A 19,637-nucleotide genomic window follows, 5' to 3' on the forward strand; every position below is an offset into this window, starting at 1 on the left:
CATTTTGTATTTCTAGAGCTCTGTCCCTCTCATGGGGCAAGTGATGGAAGAATCCAGTGGCAAAGTTAGGTTTAGCAGGAAGTCCTCTCCCAATACCAGGGGCCTGAGTCCCGGTGCCATGCTTTGTTTACCTCTATCACTTGCAAGGATGAAAAAGCATCTCTAGGCCTGGCCCACTATATGGAATCTAATTTATGGGACTAGATATTTTATTAGCATTTCCAACTGAACTAGTGATTTGGGGTTGGACAATGTCACAGTGAATAGATGATATATTCCTTAACTAGTGAGTATGAAACTGCATAGGAATAAGATTTCACAATGTTATGATATTAATGTACTTTCTAATATTTTATATGATCCATATGGAGATATATTATTTACAGTTTAGGGTAGAGGTACATAGGTAACAAAAATAACTGGAGACTCCTTTTGGAGAAGTCTGCAATTGGATCAGTTAGCATACGTTCCCTTACAAGTGACTCAAAACCCAACTAGCAATGACAGAAATTTTAAGAACATTTATTGTTTACCCAGCAAGATGTCTGAAGAGGGTGGTTCCAGGTGTCAGGGCCTGGATTTGTGTTTCTGCCATTCTCTTGCTTTTTCCCAGTCACAAGATAACTAACATAGCTGCAGATACCAAATCCTCACATGACTGATGACTGTAACTACAGAAAGGAAGCAGGGGAGATGAACAGACATTCCCTTTGTACCTCTCTCCTAGTATTAGAGAGAAAAACACCTTTCCAGAAGCTTCCCCAGCTGACTTCTCCTCTGTCTCAGCAGCAAAGAAAGTTTGAGAAATCAGAAATCTGTGGTTTTCAGCCTCTACTGTGGAAGGAAGACAAATGAAGAGCAAGTTGGGGATGTCTGTGGATAAGCTGCCAAAGTGCTTACCAGAATCCATCCCGCAGGCCACCCACCATCTGTAGATATCTTTCCTCTCCCACAGCCACTGTGGGTGGAATGCTGTGGCCCATTGAGAGAGAACAACTCCACAGGATCATCCAGTTACTGTAGCTAGCACCAAATCTTGCACATCTAGGTGATTTGTAGTCTCCATGCCATCACATCTCAGTGTAGATTCCTACAGTGTAGCAGTTGATAACTAAAAGAAAATGTATCTGCTTCAAATGCAATGATGCTGAAGTTTGATTTACCTTTCATTAAAACTTGCAATTGGAAAAAAATATGATAGGAAACACAATGGTCACTGTTTTTTGTGTTTTTTTTTTCACATATCTAGTTTTGTTGATCTAGAATAATGAGGTTGAGAGAAGAATAAACTCCTTGGTTAGCCCATCTGGCAGCCTATAATCTGATCTTTGGGAAAATGTTCCTTATTCATGTCCCCTGTGACCCACCTGAGACGTTAGAGAAGACGCTCCCCTTAGAAATTGCACAGCCTGCGATTCCTCAGGGATCTAGAACTAGAAATACCATTTGACCCAGCCATCCCATTACTGGGTATATACCCAAAGGACTATAAATCATGCTGCTATAAAGACACATGCACGTGTATGTTTATTGCGGCACTATTCACAATAGCAAAGACTTGGAACCAACCCAAATGTCCAACAACGATAGACTGGGTTAAGAAAATGTGGCACATATACACCATGGAATACTATGCAGCCATAAAAAATGATGAGTTCATGTCCTTTGTAGGGACATGGATGAAACTGGAAAACATCATTTTCAGTAAACTATCGCAAGGACAAAAAACCAAACACCGCATGTTCTCACTCATAGGTGGGAATTGAACAATGAGAACTCATGGACACAGGAAGGGGAACATCACACTCTGGGGACTGTTGTGGGGTGGGGGTGGGGGGAGGGGGGAGGGACAGCATTAGGAGATATACCTAATGCTAAATGATGAGTTAATGGGTGCAGCAAAACAACATGGCACATGGATACATACATATGTAACAAACCTGCACATTGTGCACATGTACCCTAAAACCTAAAGTATAATAATAAAAGAAAAGAAAAGAAAAGAAAAGAAATTGCACAGCCTTTCCAGCTCACTTCATTTTAGATCAAGGTTTTGGGATCTTGATATTGTCTTAGGAGTTAAACAGAGCTCAACGGTCATAGCCTGTTGTTGACCAGCCTTAGAGTCTATCTTGCAATGCAATTGCTTCAAAATCTTAGTGGGCTTTCTGATATCTTTGCTTCAAGTCAATTCCTGCAACCAATGTGTCTGTTTGGGTTCTTTAGGAAGCAGAACACTGAGATGCAGTTAGGAGAGCAAGCAATTTATTTTTAGGTGGTGACACTTCTGAAAGTTAAAAGTTAAGGAGGCTGGATTGGAAAGGGAGAGGCTTCAGACTATGATGTAAATCTCACACCTGTCACAAGAGATGGGGTAGAAGTAGGATTGGGCAGGAAAATCCTCAGACTATGACACAGATCTGGCAGAAGTCTTTGCCAACTGAACAGGGAACTGCAGAGCAAAGACAGCTCATTAAGAGAGCTACACGTTGGGCAGAAATAGCCAGGCCCTTGGCTGCCTACTGTACTTGTCATTGTCTAGAAGCTGCTCAGAAACAGTATGATTTCCACTCCAAAGCGGAGCAGGATCCCAAAGGACCTGGAGGCTGTCAGCTAACCACTCTCACTGCAAGTTCTTTCTCGAAGGGAGATCTGATTAGGGCACCTCCATGGTGGCCATGGCCCAGGATCTGGTCTGGCTGCTTCATCTGTCTCCCCTCTTTATAGGCGTAATGGTGGTTATTCTGAAGCAATTCAAAATAAGAGGTTGAGTGCGGAGGCTCTATTTTGATCAGATCTTTGCCAGCAGACTTGCCTTCTTTGCCTGTCGAAGAATGCTGGATGAGGGGAGTTTGGGAACTTGGGAATGTTGTCAGCCTTATTTCTTGTTATTTCTTGTCTACACTCCCCTGCTTCTGACTCCTGCATGTCTCCAAATTATGAAACTCTCAGTTAATTCAGACCTCACACTACTAACAGAACATCTCAGAAAAGTTCCTTTTCTTTCCTCCCTCCTGACAGATTTTCTCTAATCTGTTTTCATCTTTTTCTTGTAGGACTTTGCCAAAAGCTTCAAGAAGTAGCCAACATAACTCAACATCCAAAATGTCTCCTGCCATTTCCCTTAACACTACAGCCTCAGCTGGCACGTGACTGGAATCTCAAGGCATGACAAGCAAGAGTCCAAAGCAAATGTCTTGCTGCCACCCAGTAAGTGTTACAGACATCCAGCCTATTCCAGGTAGACCCTCACTGCCCTCTGCCCTGCCACCTCAACTCAGCCATTCTGTACTTTCAGATATTATCTGTGCTGCTCTATTTACTGCAACTAAATTCAAAGAAACATGTTTGGCTACAAGTAACAGAGGATAGGACAATAAAAAGGATTTTATTTAGTCAACAAGAAATCTGGACAAAGGTGGTTCCAGGGTAAGTTTAGCATTTCCATGACATCAGGGTACCAGGTTGTTATCGTAGCCAGTCTCTGGCCTTCCCCTCATGGCCACAAGATGGCTGCCACAGCTTCCAGGGTTATCCTCACCTAACAACCTCCAAAGGCAGAAAGGAGGGTCACAGAAGAGTGTTATCTTTGCATGCCTCCCTCCTGTGATCAGAGAAGAGAAATCCTTCCCAGAGGCCTACTGGCATAGTTCTGTTACACTGCCTTCAGTTGCAAAGGAAGCTTGTAACATGAATCTCTGGCATTTTCATTCTTTAGAGTGGGAGGAGGACGAAGGCGGAGAGGGATTTGGTGCACAGCCAGACAGCAGTGTTTGCCATGGGATCATGCCTATTGATCTTAGTTTTCCAACCTCCAACTTGGAAATAGATAAACCATCTGTCTTCCCTTCCTGGGGAGTAGCAGGTTATGAATAAATTATGCTGCCAGAGCCCAGAGAGTCCTTAAAACAAAGTACTGTCAATCCAAGGCCCTCATTTCATTAAATCCATATTAGTTTCTATTGCTCATTTGATGGCATCTGATTGTTCTCTGGGATGGGAGGTATTGGCAGAACAGGAAAAAGGGAGAAAATTAGCCCAAATCCACCTTCCCCACCACCCTCTTCCCCCAGTGCTGAATAGTCATGAGGTCCCCAAGTACTTGTTATTTCTGGGGAGCTAGTGAGCTGAGTACACAAGTCTGTGGCTGGGGGATAGATATATTCCAGAAAACTCTGTGCTGGAGCACTGGAGAGGGCCGTTGGAGAGAAGACACATTACTGATGGAGCAAATTCAGCCACCATGAGGAAGTTGGGACAGTATTGGGGGGCACTATACCTTCCTTAGCCCCTGAACCTACATCTTATAAAGCTGCTGATCCACCTTTCTGCACACATTATTCTTTTTTTTTTAATTTATTTTAACACCAATGCCACTTGCCAAATAACAGTATTGTTATCTCACAATAATTTTATCTTCCCAATTTCTGTAATCTCAGGATTCTTAAAAGGGTTATGAGAAAATTCTCTTTCGTTTCCAGAAGATGCTGCCTCTGGAAGCAGGCCTGGTTGATGGCTGATTGCAGACTCAGAGGTCTAAACCAGTCAGAGTGCCTTGAAGAATCAAATGCAGCCACGTAATCATTATTGCCATTTCTGGCGGAAGCCCTTTAAATTGGTCCAGCCTTACTATGCCAAAGGGCTGGGGAAGCAAATGCAAACAACTACTTGTTCCTCTGTCCTCATGGACTTTCCTCTCACACATCCCTCCCACAGTTCTTGTTTTGGTCTTCCCTCCTTGGGTCCTCACTGCTTCGCCAACATGTCGCCACTACATCTCTCTGACACAAGTTTCTGCTTGCTCCCCGGTGGTTGGGGGCACACACACAGGCCTCCACTGACCACTCCAGGCTTCTAGAGATCTGACTCCTTGGGCCTGCTCAGGTTACTCAAGTTCATCATTACAAGCCAAGAAAAGAGGTTGTAACTGTGGATACTGCCTGGACCTGAGAGGTCCAGCTCAACTTGAACTGGCTTCTTCGGGACTTTCCTGAATCTGGCTTGCAACTTTTCTAGATCAGGGCCAGTTCCTCTGCTCCCCTCTCACATTCCTAACATCTGGCTAGTGCTGGTGTGGTTCCCAGAGATGGGAACGATGCACGCCCTCCACGCCAGGGCTGTCCCAGTGGGCTCTCTCCTCCACGGGCTGATGGGGCTTCTGTTTGTGAGCACTGATCTGACTCTGGTTTCCAAGAACACGGAAAGACTCTGCAATCAAAACTCAGCTCAGCCCCAGTTTCACTCATTTGAAAACTGTTAATCACAAGATATTTGTACCCCAGATGTCAGCTGGGGTCCTTTTGACTTTTGAGATTCAAATGACATTGGCTTCAGAGTATAGTGAACAAAAATGTGAGTCCTAGAGTCCATCAGCCCAGATCCTACATTCGTGTACTCTTCTTACTCACCGTGTTCTGGTGCAGGTGATTTAATTTCTCTGCTTTTTGTCTATAAAATGGGCATAATCCCGTATAATTTGGGGTGCTGATTCAATAAACTATTGCAAGTGGAGCATTAAGAACAATGGCGAGCATACAATGTTACCATTCGCTCTGCCCCATGAGGAAGAAAGACCCTGTTGGATGAACTTACATTTCTTCTAGTAACTTTTGGCTCTGAATTTCTGCTGCAGCCAGAACAGACCAGTTTCAGGAACTGTCTTGACATATCATGCTCTCTGATTCTTTTCTGTATTGTCACCCCTTGCTCAATGCCACCCTGTTTCCTTCACTCTTCCAGATACTTTCTGACCGATAAAGTCGGGTATGCAGAGGCTTCCTGAAGTATTAGGGCAATGAGAAGGATTTATATTGTGGCATTACACAACTGAGATTTGAACTGAGGATATTTAGTTCTTTTTTTTTTTTTGAGACGGAGTCTAACACTGTCGCCCAGGCTGGAGTGCAATGGCACTATCTCGGCTCACTGCAACCTCTGTCTCCCGGGTTCAAGTAATTCTCCTGCCTCAGCCTCCTGAGTAGCTGGGATTACAGGCGCCTGCCACCACGCCTGGCTGACTTTTTTTTTTTGTATTTTTAGTAGAGACAGGGTTTCATTATGTTGGCCAGGCTGGTCTCAAAATCCTGACGTCATGATCCACCCGTCTCAGCCTCCCAAATTGCTGGGATTATAGGTGTGAGCCACCGCGCCCGGCCAGATGTTTAGTTCTTAAAAGTCCTTTGACTCCACAGTCCCCAGCCTCTAGCCCTCTCCTCATCTCTTTTCTGGTTGTCTTTTTCCTTAACTTTGCTCATTTCTCTGTTTACTTAGAATAAAATTATTAGGGCTTTAGCTTCTACACCAAAAATTCCTAGTACAGCACTTTCTTGCTCTTTAAAAAATGTTTTGTTTTTATTTATTTTAATTTTAAATTTTTAAAATATACTTCAAGTTCTGGGATACATGGGCACAACATGCAGGTTTGTTACATAGGTATACATGTGCCATGGTGGTTTGCTGTACCCATCAACTGGTCATCTACATTAAATATTTCTCCTAATGCTATCCCTCCCCTAGCCCCCCCACCCCCTGACAGGCCCCAGTGTGTGATGTTCCCCTCCTTGTGTCCATGTGTTCTCATTGATCAACTCCCAATTATGAGTGAGAACATGTGGTGTTTGGTTTTCTGTTCCTGTGTTTGTTGAGAATGATGGTTTCCAGCTTCATCCATGTCCCTGCAAAGGACATGAACTCATCCTTTTTTAAGGCTGTATAGTATTCCATGGTGTATATATGCCACATTTTCTTTATCCAGTCTATCACTGGTGGGCATTTGGGTTGGTTCTAAGTCTTTGCTATTGTGAATAGTGCTGCAGTAAACATATGTGTGCATGTGTGTTTATAGTAGAATAATTTATAATCCTTTGGGTATATACCCAGTAATGGGATTGCTGGGTCAAATGGTAGTTCTGGTTCTAGATCCTTGAGGAATTGCCACACTGTCTTCCACAATGGTTGAACTAATTTACACTCCCACCGACAGTGTAAAAGCATTCCTATTTCTCCACATCCTCTCCAGAATCTGTTGTTTCCTGACTTTTTAATGATTGCCATTCTAACTGGTGTTTTGATTTGCATTTCTCTAATGACCAGTGATGATGAGCTTTTGTTCATATGTGTGTTGGCCACATAAGTGTCTTCTTTGGAGAAGTGTCTGTTCATATCCTTTGCCCACTTTTTGATGGGGTTGTTTATTTTTTTCTTGTAAATTTGTTTAAGTTCCTTATAGATTCTGGATATTAGCCCATTGTCAGATGGATAGATTGCAAACATTTTCTCCCATTCTGTAGGTTGCCTGTTCACTCTAATGATAGTTTCTTTTGCTGTGCAGAAGCTGTTTAGTTTAATTAGATCCCATTTGTCAATTTTGGCTTTTGTTGCCATTGCTTTTGGTGATTTAGTCATGAAGTCTTTGCCCATACCTGTGTCCTGAATGGTATTGTCTAGGTTTCCTTCTAGGGTTTTTATAGTTTTAGGTCTTACGTTTGTCTTTAATTCATCTTGAGTTGATTTTTGTATATGGTGTAAGGAAGGGGTCTAGTTACTGTTTTCTGCATATGGCTAGCCAGTTTCCCTAACACCATTTATTAAATAGGGAATCCTTTCCCCATTGCTTGTTTTTGTCAGGTTTGTCAAAGATCACATGTTTGTGGATGTGTGGCATTATTTCTGAGGCCTCTGTTCTGTTTCATTGGTCTATGTATCTGTTTTGGTACCAGTGCCACGCTGTTTGGGTTACTGTAGCTTGGTAGTATAGTTTGAAGTCAGGTAGCGTGATTCCTCTAGCTTTGTTCTTTTTGCTTGGAATTGTCTTGGGTATATGGTCTCTTTTTGGTTCTATATGAAATTTAAAGTAGTTTTTTCTAATTCTATGAAGAAAGTCAATGGTAGCTTGATGGGGATACCATTGAATCTATAAATTACTTTGGGCAGTGTGGCCATTTTCATGATATTGCTTCTTCCTATCCATGAGGATGGAATGTTTTTCCATTTGTTTGTGTTCTCTCTTATTTCCTTGAGCAGTGTTTGTAGTTCTCCTTGAAGTGGTCCTTCACATGCCTTATAAGTTGCGTTCCTAAGTATTTTATTCTCTTTGTAGCAATTGTGAATGGGAGTTCACTCATGATTTGGCTCTCTGTCTTAAAGATAGTTCTAGTCTTGAAAAGAACTCAAGTTGCAGCTTTTTAAATAACAAAAATTCTCCTCTATATATGTTGATGATGATAACTAATTATGACAATCAAATATTTAAATGGCACTAATAATAAAATGGCAACTACCAACTATCATTAGCATGTGTTTTACAGCTTAGAAAGCACTTTCAAATTCTTTATTGTCTCATTTGAATGAATTTCCTTTTCAGTTTATGCCTGGAGGATTTGCAAATAAGGGCTTTGTAACAGAGGATGGCCACAAATACACATGCACATGCACACACATGCAGACTCGTGTGTAGCACTCTGTTTCATGTGATGCTCATGTAAAGCTCCCTGAGATACAAGGCGTCTGTCAATCCATAGACAAAGTCATTGGTTCAGTGTCTATTGATCCTGGGTCCTGGGCTGGTAATCCTGACACAACAGGCCACCATGACGAGACATTACGGCCTTACTTTCTTAGTAGATATGTGTATTGAGTTTCTGAAAATTCAGAGAATGGATGGGCTCATCTTCCTCTGGGATTATTGGGTCATTTCTCAGCATGTCTGAAGCCAAACAGGAGTGAGGCCCTGATGAATCACAGTCAGCATGCACAGTTCAAGCAGGAGAAATCTGAAATTTCAACAAAGATTTAAGTACTTCCAAGCACACAGCCTTTCATCTTTAAGGACTATTTCACAGTGTGCATTTTGTGCATCTTTATAGGGTCGTGTTGCCATTCCTGGACCCTTATTTCTTGGCAAATTGGGGGTGGAGTGACATTTATAAGTGAATGCATTCAGTGGAAAGCTTGCCATGACATGTATTTCATTGGGAGAGGCCATAAATATTTTTTGCACACATCTGTATATGCATGTGATGCTTCATTTTGGAAAGCAACAATAACAACTGCGTCATTAAGCAAGAGAGAGGCTAATGCGTCAGCTGGCCTAGTAGGAAAGACAAACAAGGAACATCTTGTCAAATCAAAATGGATTGTGCTTTGCCACCAGCTGCCTGCTTGTTTGTAGGTCCCACAGTTCAAGGGTTTGAATTGAACCTGCAGTTGTAACTTAGGATATTACCACATCAGGCAACTCACCAGCATCCTTTCTGCCCTCCAAGGTCCCTGCCCTGACTGTGATGGGAAGTTCCTAGATGTCCACAGTGTGGACCAATTATTGCCCAGGCCTTTTCCAAGTGTCCCTAAATAGCTGCTGAAATGGAACACACTCAGGCATGTCCCTAAGGCTCTTGGCTGCTGTCATAGCTTTTAACACACTGCATTGTAATTGTCTTGTTGAGGAGGAAAATATTTTTTCCTCTCTCCATCTTCTGTTTATGGCAGAGTTCCCTATTACAAAAGACAGATTAACAAGAGAAAAGCATACATATTTATTTAATGTGAGTTTTATGTGACATGGGAGCCTTCATAGGGAAATGAAGACCCAAAGAAACAGTTAAACTTGAATGTTTTTACAGTCATTTTGATGAAGAGTGGAGCATCATGGAGAAATATGATAGGGCAAGGAGTGTGATCTAATGGTAACAAATTGGGGGAACTTAGCAAGGCCTGTTTATTCAGATTCTTCTCTGTGTCCTTTTGCCTTCAGAGATAAGGATATTCCTTTCCTCCTGGTATAGGGAGGGTACCTCCCACATGAAGTTCTTATGACCTGCTTCAGAGGAATATCAAGAAATCCTTCCTAGGTTTTATGACCTGCTTCAGGAAAGAAGGGCAGAGGAAGGTGACAGTGATCTTCCTGCTTCTACAGTTTTCTCAAATTTTTTCAGCTTAAAATACTGTTAAGTAGTGTGTCCTGAACCCCACTGTCAACTGGAGAATCATGGAGTTTGTAAATTTGGAAAGAAGAGCTTTTTTTCTTATAAAGAGTTGCAGCCTGCAGGCTGGCTGTTCTACAGGCTGGGAAGTGTAGCCTCCCACAGAAACTGAAAGCAGGCACTTCAAGAGAGGGAAGAATGAGACAGAAATGCATGCTGAATGGGTTAGCTAAGTATATATATTCAATAGGTTAAAAGAGGAGCTATAGGCCAGTCACACTGGCTCATGCCTGTAATCCCAACACTTTGGGAGGCTGAGGCAGGTGGATCACCTGAGGTCAGGAGTTCAAGACAAGCCTGGCCAACATGGCAAAACTCCATCTCTACTAAAAAAAAAAATACAAAAATTAGCCAGGCATGATGGTAGGCACCTGTAATTCCAGCTACTCAGGAGGCTGAGGGAGGAGAACTGCTTGAACCCGGAAGGCAGAGGTTACAGTGAGCTGAGATTGTGCCATTGCACTCCAGCCTGGGTGACAAGAGCAAAACTCTGTCTCAAAAAAAAAAACAACAACTATGAATATTCATGTAGGGGCATATATATGCATAGTAAGCAAACATCCATCCATCCCATGTTTGCTTTGGGGTGGAGCCTTAACATTTAAATGAATTAAAATTAGGCTTTTTACATCAAAAGGTGAAATAGAGGACACAGAAGCACACAGTGTGCAGCCTCTGTAAACCAGCCTGAACCAGTCCATGGTCAGCGGCCTCTTATCAGGAAGGAACGCTGGTTGTTTGTTGTGTTGAAACCACAAACAAGGAGGGGAGTCTGGCAAGTCTTTCAAAAGGGCTTAGAAACCCTTGGAAAAGAAGGTCTAATGGCCATTAGTGGGGGAGGGGGTATACCGAGGCATGTACGACCTCCCATCCCATCATGGCTAGGAACTCAGTTTTAAGGTTACCTTGGGGTTCTCTTGGCCAAGAGGTGGTTTGTTTAGTTGGTTGATGGGGTTAGGATTTTATTTTTATTTCTCATCATCAATCTGATCACATCTCAATCTCCATTATTAGATCAAAAACTCCATGAAGACAGAGACTATGTCCTATTTATATCCATGTACCCAGCATCTAATACAACACCTGGCATATAATAATAACTAATCAATAGGTTTGCTGATTGAATAAATGAATAGTCCTGTCCCAACAGGGAAAAGGAGTTAATTTTTTTTTTCTGAATGAAATTATTCCTCTATGACAAAGTTCACCTCCTCAAATTTCCTTTGCATCACTTCATCTCTTGCATTGCATGTAGATGATGAATATTGAGAACATTTATACTTCATTTAGTCATTTTCTCCCCAAACAGATATGACAATGAATAATTTTATCATAAAATCAAATAAAAAGTGAAAGGGAAGTATATTGGGTTGGTAGCATAGAAGAAAGGATGCCTGGGATTGCCGTGAGGCTGGGCTCGATGGAGATGTATCCTTCAGCTAAGAATGGGTCTCAGCCATCTCCTAGGGGCTATGAAATGTGGATGACTGTGTTTATCATGACTAGAAGGAATTTGTGTCTCTTAATGGGTGGGGCTCAGGGATGTTAAACATCCTGTAACATTCCAGTCAAATCTTTATGATGAAGAATTTTCTGCCGTAATGCCATTAATATTCAATATGGGAATCGTCTTTTTTTTTTTTTGAGATGGAATCTCATTCTGTCACCCAGGCTGGAGTACAGTGACGCGATTTCGGCTCACTGCAACTAACCTCCTCCTGAGTTCAAGAGATTCTCCTGCCTCAGCCTCCCGAGTAGCTGGGACTACAGGCACCTGCCACCACGCTTGGCTAATTTTTTGTATTTTTAGTAGAGACGGGGTTTCATCGTGTTAGCCAGGAAGGTCTTGATCTCCTGACCTTGTGATCCGCTGGACTCGACCTCCCAAAGTGCTGGGATTACAGGCGTGAGTCACTGCACCCGGCGGGAATCATCTTTTATACTGTAAGTTAGTTTAACTTCAGGATATGCTGTTTGTTTCCTCCCTCCACGTTCTTTATTCTTTTTTCCCTTTCTTCATTTTCTTCCTTATTTCATTCTTTTCTTCCCTTCCTCCTTCCAATACTTACTGAATATCTACTAAGGGAAATGGATGGTAATGCTTACAAAAATGAATCAGACATAGGCTTGGCCTCAGGCATTAAAGTCATGCAGGGAAAGATGTGACATTTGTTTAAAAATAAAGAGAATTGGGCAGAAAGAAAGTGGAGGGAAAGTAAAGGTAAAATGTTATAGATCAGAGGAGAGAGAGATGTCCCTGATGTTTTAAATGAAATGCATCTTATAAATCAACACTTCATTATGTTTTGTAGAACTCTGTAGTTTACAAGAGTTTCCTATATGTTCTTTCATTTACATTAATACTCACTGTAACCCATCAAAGTTACTTTATTTGCCCTCAGATTTATTCCTCACTGTTTCTCTGCTCTGCTTTGTATTAGCAGGGGCCAGACCTTGCAAACTATGCCCCCATCCTTATTAGCTGGCTGCCAGCTGGGTTTAGCTAACAGGAAGCAATGGGAGATAGGGCCTTCTCCCTTAAGCAGCAGGTAGCTGCTTCTTCTCTGGAGGTCCACTTCCTACGAGACAAGTCTTCTGTGTCTGGACTCCAGAACTCTGCTTCTTCCCTTTTCTCTCCTGCTGAGGAGTAGTATAGCTTCCTGTTGTTGAAATCTCTGGTTTACTCCACCATTGCCTTATGACTCTTAAAGTCTCCACCACCTGAGTAAGCAATACTTTGTATTAAATTCCCTGGGCTGTAAATATCTGAATGGGATTTTGTTTTCTTAATTAGATCCTAAGTAGAAAGAAAGCAGTACACTTACCACTTTAGAGATAAGGAGAAAGTTAAATGACTTTCCCAAGTTCAACCAGCAATAAGAGGCAGTCCAGGTCTGTCTCCTGACTCCAAATCCAGGCTTTTATCCACTGCCTCATACTGCCTCCCTTAGAGATTATAACAATGAAAATATAATACAAATAAAGACTTTTCCAAGATCATATAAAAGACGTATCAGATTAGAGAATTTTGTTTTCCCCTGTGTGCTTTTAAATTGAGATGAGCTTCTTTTGTTTTTATTGTTCTTGGGAAAAGTTAATATATTAGCTAGATTAGGAGAATGTAACACAAGTACATATGGATATTAGCCTGACATTTGACAAAGTCATTCACAATAGCCTACTGGAACAATACATGTTGGTACAGTCACACGGATTAGTAAATATTTGATGCAAGGTTTTAAAAAGTCCACATAGTACCTTATGCTGTCATATCTCATAATATTTCTATGATTATCATTATGACCTCACCTTGGAATGAGGAAAAGTAAAAGTCATATTGAAAATGTTTTCAGTTTAGAAAGTTTTCATAAATATATGAATCAGAGATACATTTGTCCAGGTTACCATACCCTGGCTACAAGGATATTTTAATTATCAAATATTACTAAATTAGTTACTGAATGTTAGCAATCACCAAAATAACTAATTTAATAATTATAAAAACCTATTCTCTGAAAAGACCTTATGGGGATGGACTAGGATCTGAAGTAAGGGCTTGGGGATATGGGCCTGGCAAAGACAGGAAGTGGGGCTCTGTGAGAATGCTCAGTTTGGAGGGGCTGCTTGTTCAGATTTTGCTATGATTTGAATCCTATTCTTTCTCCTGGAGAACAAGAAACTAAGAGTGGGAATCCAGAAGCATCAGGTCACATTCCAAGAGTGGTTACTTACACCACATCTGTCATCAGCCAAATCTATTCTGCCTTGAAACAGAGGAGAGAAATAGGAGGAAGGGCATTTGGGCCTTATTTCATAAAGTGCATGGTGTTGAATGCTAAATTATCCATGTCTTTGAAGGGCTGAGTTTGAATGAGTTCACATATACATCCCAGTGATTCTCAACTGTGGATCCTAGATAACATTTGGAAAATTGCAGGCTTGTTTTTGTTAGAAATAATCACTACAGGTGGTTCAGTATATGTTAGTTGCTATGACAGTTCTATACAACAAAGAATTATCCTAAAATTATCACACCTACCTCCTAGGTGGTACATATGGTACTCTGTTAGGATTGTCTGATTAATTCCATGAAGGTCTATACTCCTGGGGTTAAGGCTGTGGCTGGGGTCTCTCCTGAAAAAGAAGGACTTCCTAACTGTCGATTTTCTGGAGAAGAGGTGATTTATTAGGTAAAAACTCCCATAATTATTTGGTGCAAAACATCCAAGAATGTTTCTGCTTGGAACAGATGTAGGCCCACATACGAAAGAGGGTCAACGTGAGATCATATTAGAGAAGCTAGACTTATCACCAATTCCTTTGGGCGGTGGAAGTAATAAGTTGACCTATTTCATCTAACTCCACTAATGTCCACATTGTTAGGTTGGGGGAATGTGTGAGTCTTCCTTTGGTGGGTGTCTCTTAGGGGCTGAAGCAGCCTCCAATGTCCAGGTGGTGATGGCAGTGATGTAAATGAAAGAGCTGCAAAGGAAGGCAAATCCAGAGAGGAAAAGAAAGCAACTGCAAAGGTCATTCATCTCTTCTCATTTGGGGAGGAGTCTCCTGCCATTGCCTACTTCTTTCTTTTTTTTTTTTTTTTTGAGACAGAGTCTTGCTGTCGCCCAGCCTGGAGTGTGATGGTGCAACTTCTGCCTCCCATGTTCAAGTGATTCTCCAGCCTCAGCCTCCTGTGTAGGTGGGATTACAGATGCGTGCCACCACACTTGGCTAATTTTTGTATTTTTAGTAGAGACGAGGTTTTACCATGTTGGCCAGGCTGGTCTCGAACTCCTAACCTCAAGTGATCCACCCGCCTCAGCCTCCCAAAGTGCTGGGATTACAGGTGTGAGCCACTGCGCCCAGCCCATTGCCAACTTTGGAAGATTGAAGTGTTATGATGATATGGCTAGATGTTCATCAATCCTATTTCCTCTTCCTGGGCACATAGACAAAATTTCCAGCACTTGGTTTGGAGCCATATGACTGGTACGGCTCATAGGATGTGGTTGAAATGATATATGGCACTTTCAGACCTGGCCCTTAAAATCTCCTGTGAGATTCTTGACTCTCTCTCTGTTCCCTATCTTCATGTATGGTGGAGCCATTCTATGGGAACAACCCAGTTTCCTAGATACTGGTTAAAGGAAAACTGTCTAGAGGAGTCACAACCAACACTGGACTGATACATGATTGCAAATTAAACTTCTGTTGCATTAAGTTACTGAGATTTGAGAGTTTATTTGTTACAACAGCATAGCCTAGTTTATGTACCACAACTTTGAAAGGGCATTAATCAATGAACTGTGGCTGATTCCTGGAGAAAAGGGTATAGTGGTATATGACAAGGCTCTGCTTTCTGCCTGTTAATGACCTGGATGAGAACAGTGGTAGAATACTGATCAAATTGGAAACTGATAGGAAACAGGAAGGAATACTTCATGTATCTGGTAATAACATAAGAATGTTTCTAAAAATAACTAGAAAATTTTAAATACTGAACCAAATCAAATACATTTCTATAGGGCTAAATGGAAACTACTACACTTATATCCAAAAAGCCAATCTTACAAGTATAGAATAGACGATACATGAAAAATGACTTCAAGGTTTAAAGTGACAGTAAGGTCAATATGAGCTAACATGTTGCAGTTATGTGATATAATCTTCAGCTGCATTAATATAAATACGAAGTCTGAAACTGTAGATAGTAACATTATTCTATTTTTTAGTGATTGAACCAATACTGTGCTCTCTAAACGCTTCAGATTAAACTTTAGGACTATCTCTGTAGGAAAAAAAATAGTCACCATTATTGTAGGAGCTTGAATTAATGGTATGAGGAATAATCAAAAGAACTGGACAGGTTTGCTTTGGAGAAAACTTACTTAAAGGGACCTTGATAATCACTGAAAATACGTTTTATTGATATACTTCACATACCATTACACTCGCTCTTTTAAATTATACAATTCAAATTTTTTTATATATTCACAACTAGATAGATCACCGCTATCTAATTTCAGAATATTTGCATCATCCAAAAAGAAACCCTATGTACCTTAGCAGTTACTTCCTACTTCCCTCTCCCCATAGTTTCTGGTAATCGCAAACCTGCTTTAGGTCTCTTTGTATTTGTCTATTCTGAGAATTTCATACAAAGGGAATCATATGATACATGACATTATATGTCTCACTTCTATCAGTGAGCATAATGTTTTGAAGATTCACCCATTTTGTAGAATGTATCAGTACTTCATTCTTTTTTATGGTTGAAAAATATTGCATTATATGGATATAACACATTTTGTTTATCCATTCATCAGTTGATGAATGTTTGGGTTGTGTCCACCTTGTAGCTATTAGGAATAAGGCTTCCATGAACAATGCTTCTACTAATGCACGTTTTTAAAACATTTTAAGTTCTGGGATACATGTGCAGAACGTGCAGGTTTGTTAGATAGGTATACGTGTGCCATGGTGGTTTGCTGCACCTTTTGACCTGTCCCCTAAGTTCCCTCCCCTTGCCCCCCACCCTGCAACAGGCCCCAGTGTGTATTGTTCCCCTCCCTGTGTCCATGTGTTCTCATTGTTCAACTCCCACTTATGAGTGAGAACATTAATGCACAATTTTTTATGTGACATATGTTTTTAGTTCTTTTGAGTATTGATATGGTTTGGCTCTGTGTCCACAACCAAATGTCATCTTCAATTGTAATCCCCACATGTTGAGGGAAGGACCTGGTGGGAGGTGACTGGATCATGGTAGCAGTATCCCTCCATACTGTTCTCATGATAGTGAGGGACTTCTCACAAGGTCTGATGGTTGTAAAAGTGACAGGTTTTTTTTTTTTTTCTTGTTCTGGTCTCTCTCTCTTTCTCTCTCTCTCTCTCTTCTGTCACCATGTAAGATGTGCCTTGCCTCCCCTTGGCCTTCCACCATGATTGTAAGTTTCCTGAGGCCTCCCCAGCTATGCAGAACTGTGAGTCAATTAAACCTCTTTTGTTTAGAAATTACCCAGTCTCAGGTAGTATCTTTATAGCAATGTGAAAATGGACTAATACAGGTATATACTTAGGAATGGAAATGCTGGGTCATGTGGCAACTCCATTTAACTTTTTGAGGAACTGCCCAACTGATTTACACATCAGCTGTACTGTTTTACATTCCCACCAACAATGACAACAGTTTCAATTTCTCCACAAACTGTCCAACACTTGCTATCATCTGTATTTTTTATTAGAAGCATCCTAGTGGATGTGAAGTGGTATCTTATTCTGACTTGATTTGCGTTTCTCTAATGATTAATGATGTTGAGCACCTTTTCATGTATTTATTCCCATTTGTATATCATTTTTTGAGAAATATCTATTCAGATTATTTACCAATTTTTATTGGGTTATTTGTCTTTTTATTATCGAGTAATACTTCTTTTAATATTCTGGATACTAGACCCTGATCAGATATATAATTTGAAAATACTCTATCCCATTTTGTGGGTTCTTTCAATTTCTTGATAGTGTCTTTTGATACATAAATTTTTTTAATTTTGAAAAAACGTTATTTTTTCTTTAGTTTCTTATACTTTATGTGTCATCTCTAGGAAATCATTGCCTAATACAAAGCCGTGGAAGATTTAACCTAAGCTATCTTCATTGTCCATAATTTAGGTCTTTGATGCATTTTGAGTAAACTTATGTTTGAGTAAATATATTTTGAGTAAAAATATGGTATAAGGTACACACCCAACTTTATCTTTTTGCATGTACATATTCAGTTCACTATTTGTTGAAAAGACTATTCTTTAATTTATTTACATCCTGATGTATTATTTCCTTTCTTCTGCTTGCTTTGGGTTTAATTTACTATTATTTGCCTAGTTTCTTAAGGAAAAAGATTAGGTGATTGATTCAGAATCTTATTTCTTTTTTAAAATACAGATACTTACAGCTATAAATGTCCTCCTAAGCACTGCTTTCATAGCCTCCCTTAAGTTTTAATATGTTGTGTTTTTATTTTCATGCAACTCAAATTAATGTCTCTCATGTTTTATTTTTTAACCCATTAGTTATTCAGAAGTGTATTGTTTAATTTCTAGATATTTATAAATATTATAAATTTCCCTCTGTTATTGATTTCTAATTTCATTCCATTATGGTCAGAGAATATACTTTGCATGATTTCTATCCTTTAAAAATATATTGAAACTTAGTTTATGTCCTAACACGTGTTCTATCTCAGAGAATGTTCTATGTGTACTTGCAAAGAGTTTTTATTCTGCTACCTTTGGGTGGAATATTCTACAGATGTCTGTTAACTCCTGCTGGCTTACAGAGCTGTTCATGACTTCTATTTCCTTGTTGATCTTCTGTCTAGTTGTTCTGTCTATTACTAAAAGTGAAGTGTTAAAGTCTCCAGCTATTATTGTTGAACTGTCTATTTCTTCAATTCTGTCAGCGTTTACTCTATGTATTTTGGTGCTCTGTTATTAGGTGCATATATGCAAAAATTTTGTTTTGTATTGCATTGAATTGATACATCAATTTAGATAAATTGTCATCTTGGCAATATTGACTCAATATGTGTATATAGGGGTACTTCAAAACATTTGTGGAAAAAATGAAATTCAAAGATAAAAATAAAAAGTATAAACTTTATTTCCAATATAAGCTCCATCAAGTTCAAGATACCTTTATAAGTTATGGTATCAGCCATTTAGCTCATCTCTGAAGAAGTGAGGGTCTTGGGAATTTAGTCATGTCAATGCAGTCATTTTTTTGCAATATTAACTGAAGAATGGTAGGTGCCCTTTAAAGATATTTTAAGATAAGAAAAAAAAAACCCAGAAAAATGTCAGAAGGAGCCAAATCAGGTCTGTAAGGTAGATACCTAATGATTTCCTATAGAAATTTTCACAAAATTGTCCTTGTTTGATAAGAAGATAGGAGCATTGTCATGGTGGAGAAGAACTCTGGTGAAGCTTTCTCAGGCATTTTTCTACTAAAGCTTTGGTAACTTTCTCAAAATACTCCCATAATAAGGAGATATTATTGTTCTTTGGCCCTTGGGCAACCCAAAAAACTGTTGCCATGACCTTTGCTCTTGGCCAGTCTGCTTTGGCTTTGACTGAACCACTTCCACTTCTTGGTAGCCATTGCTTTGATTGTGCTTTGTCTTCAGGATCATACTGGTAAAGTCACGTTTCATCTCCTGTTAACAATTCTGCAAAGAAATGCTTCAGGATCTTGATCTCAGTTGTTTTAAAATTTTCATTGAAAGCTCTGCTCTTGTCTGCAGCTAATTTAGGCACAATGGTTTTGGCACCTATTAAGTGGAAAGTTTGTTCAACTTTATTTTTTTAGTCAGGATTGTGTAAGCTGAACCAATTGAGATGTCCATGGTATTAACTATTGTTTCTGCTCTTGTTGGTCTTCTTCAATTAGAGTGCAAACAAGATAAATTATTTCCCTGAAAGAAGCTCTTTTCAAACTAACGTCTTATACTTCTTAGTGCCATCAAATAGGATTCGGTTCAGACATGTTATAACAAGTTAGTACAAATTTATTTTTGTGCAAAAAGATTTTGAAATCTGTTCATAGTTTTTTCATAATATGCATTTTCCATGAACTTTGTGAAGACCCCTTGTATGGTATATCTCT

At 40.0% G+C, this 19,637-nt stretch overlaps 1 long non-coding RNA gene across 1 annotated transcript in view; it reads left to right on the forward strand.

The window, feature by feature from the left end:
- Positions 1-3,890, forward strand: part of LOC115835182 — a 51,537-nt gene extending 47,647 nt beyond the window's left edge. Inside the window, exons 2-3 of the long non-coding RNA XR_004030159.1 lie at positions 3,057-3,429; positions 3,719-3,890. This is a non-coding gene — a long non-coding RNA (uncharacterized LOC115835182). The remainder of the gene's footprint in view (positions 1-3,056; positions 3,430-3,718) is intronic.
- Positions 3,891-19,637: the final 15,747 nt, after the last annotated feature.

This window comes from Nomascus leucogenys, chromosome 5, assembly GCF_006542625.1.
Source record: "Nomascus leucogenys isolate Asia chromosome 5, Asia_NLE_v1, whole genome shotgun sequence".
NCBI lineage: Eukaryota > Metazoa > Chordata > Mammalia > Primates > Hylobatidae > Nomascus > Nomascus leucogenys.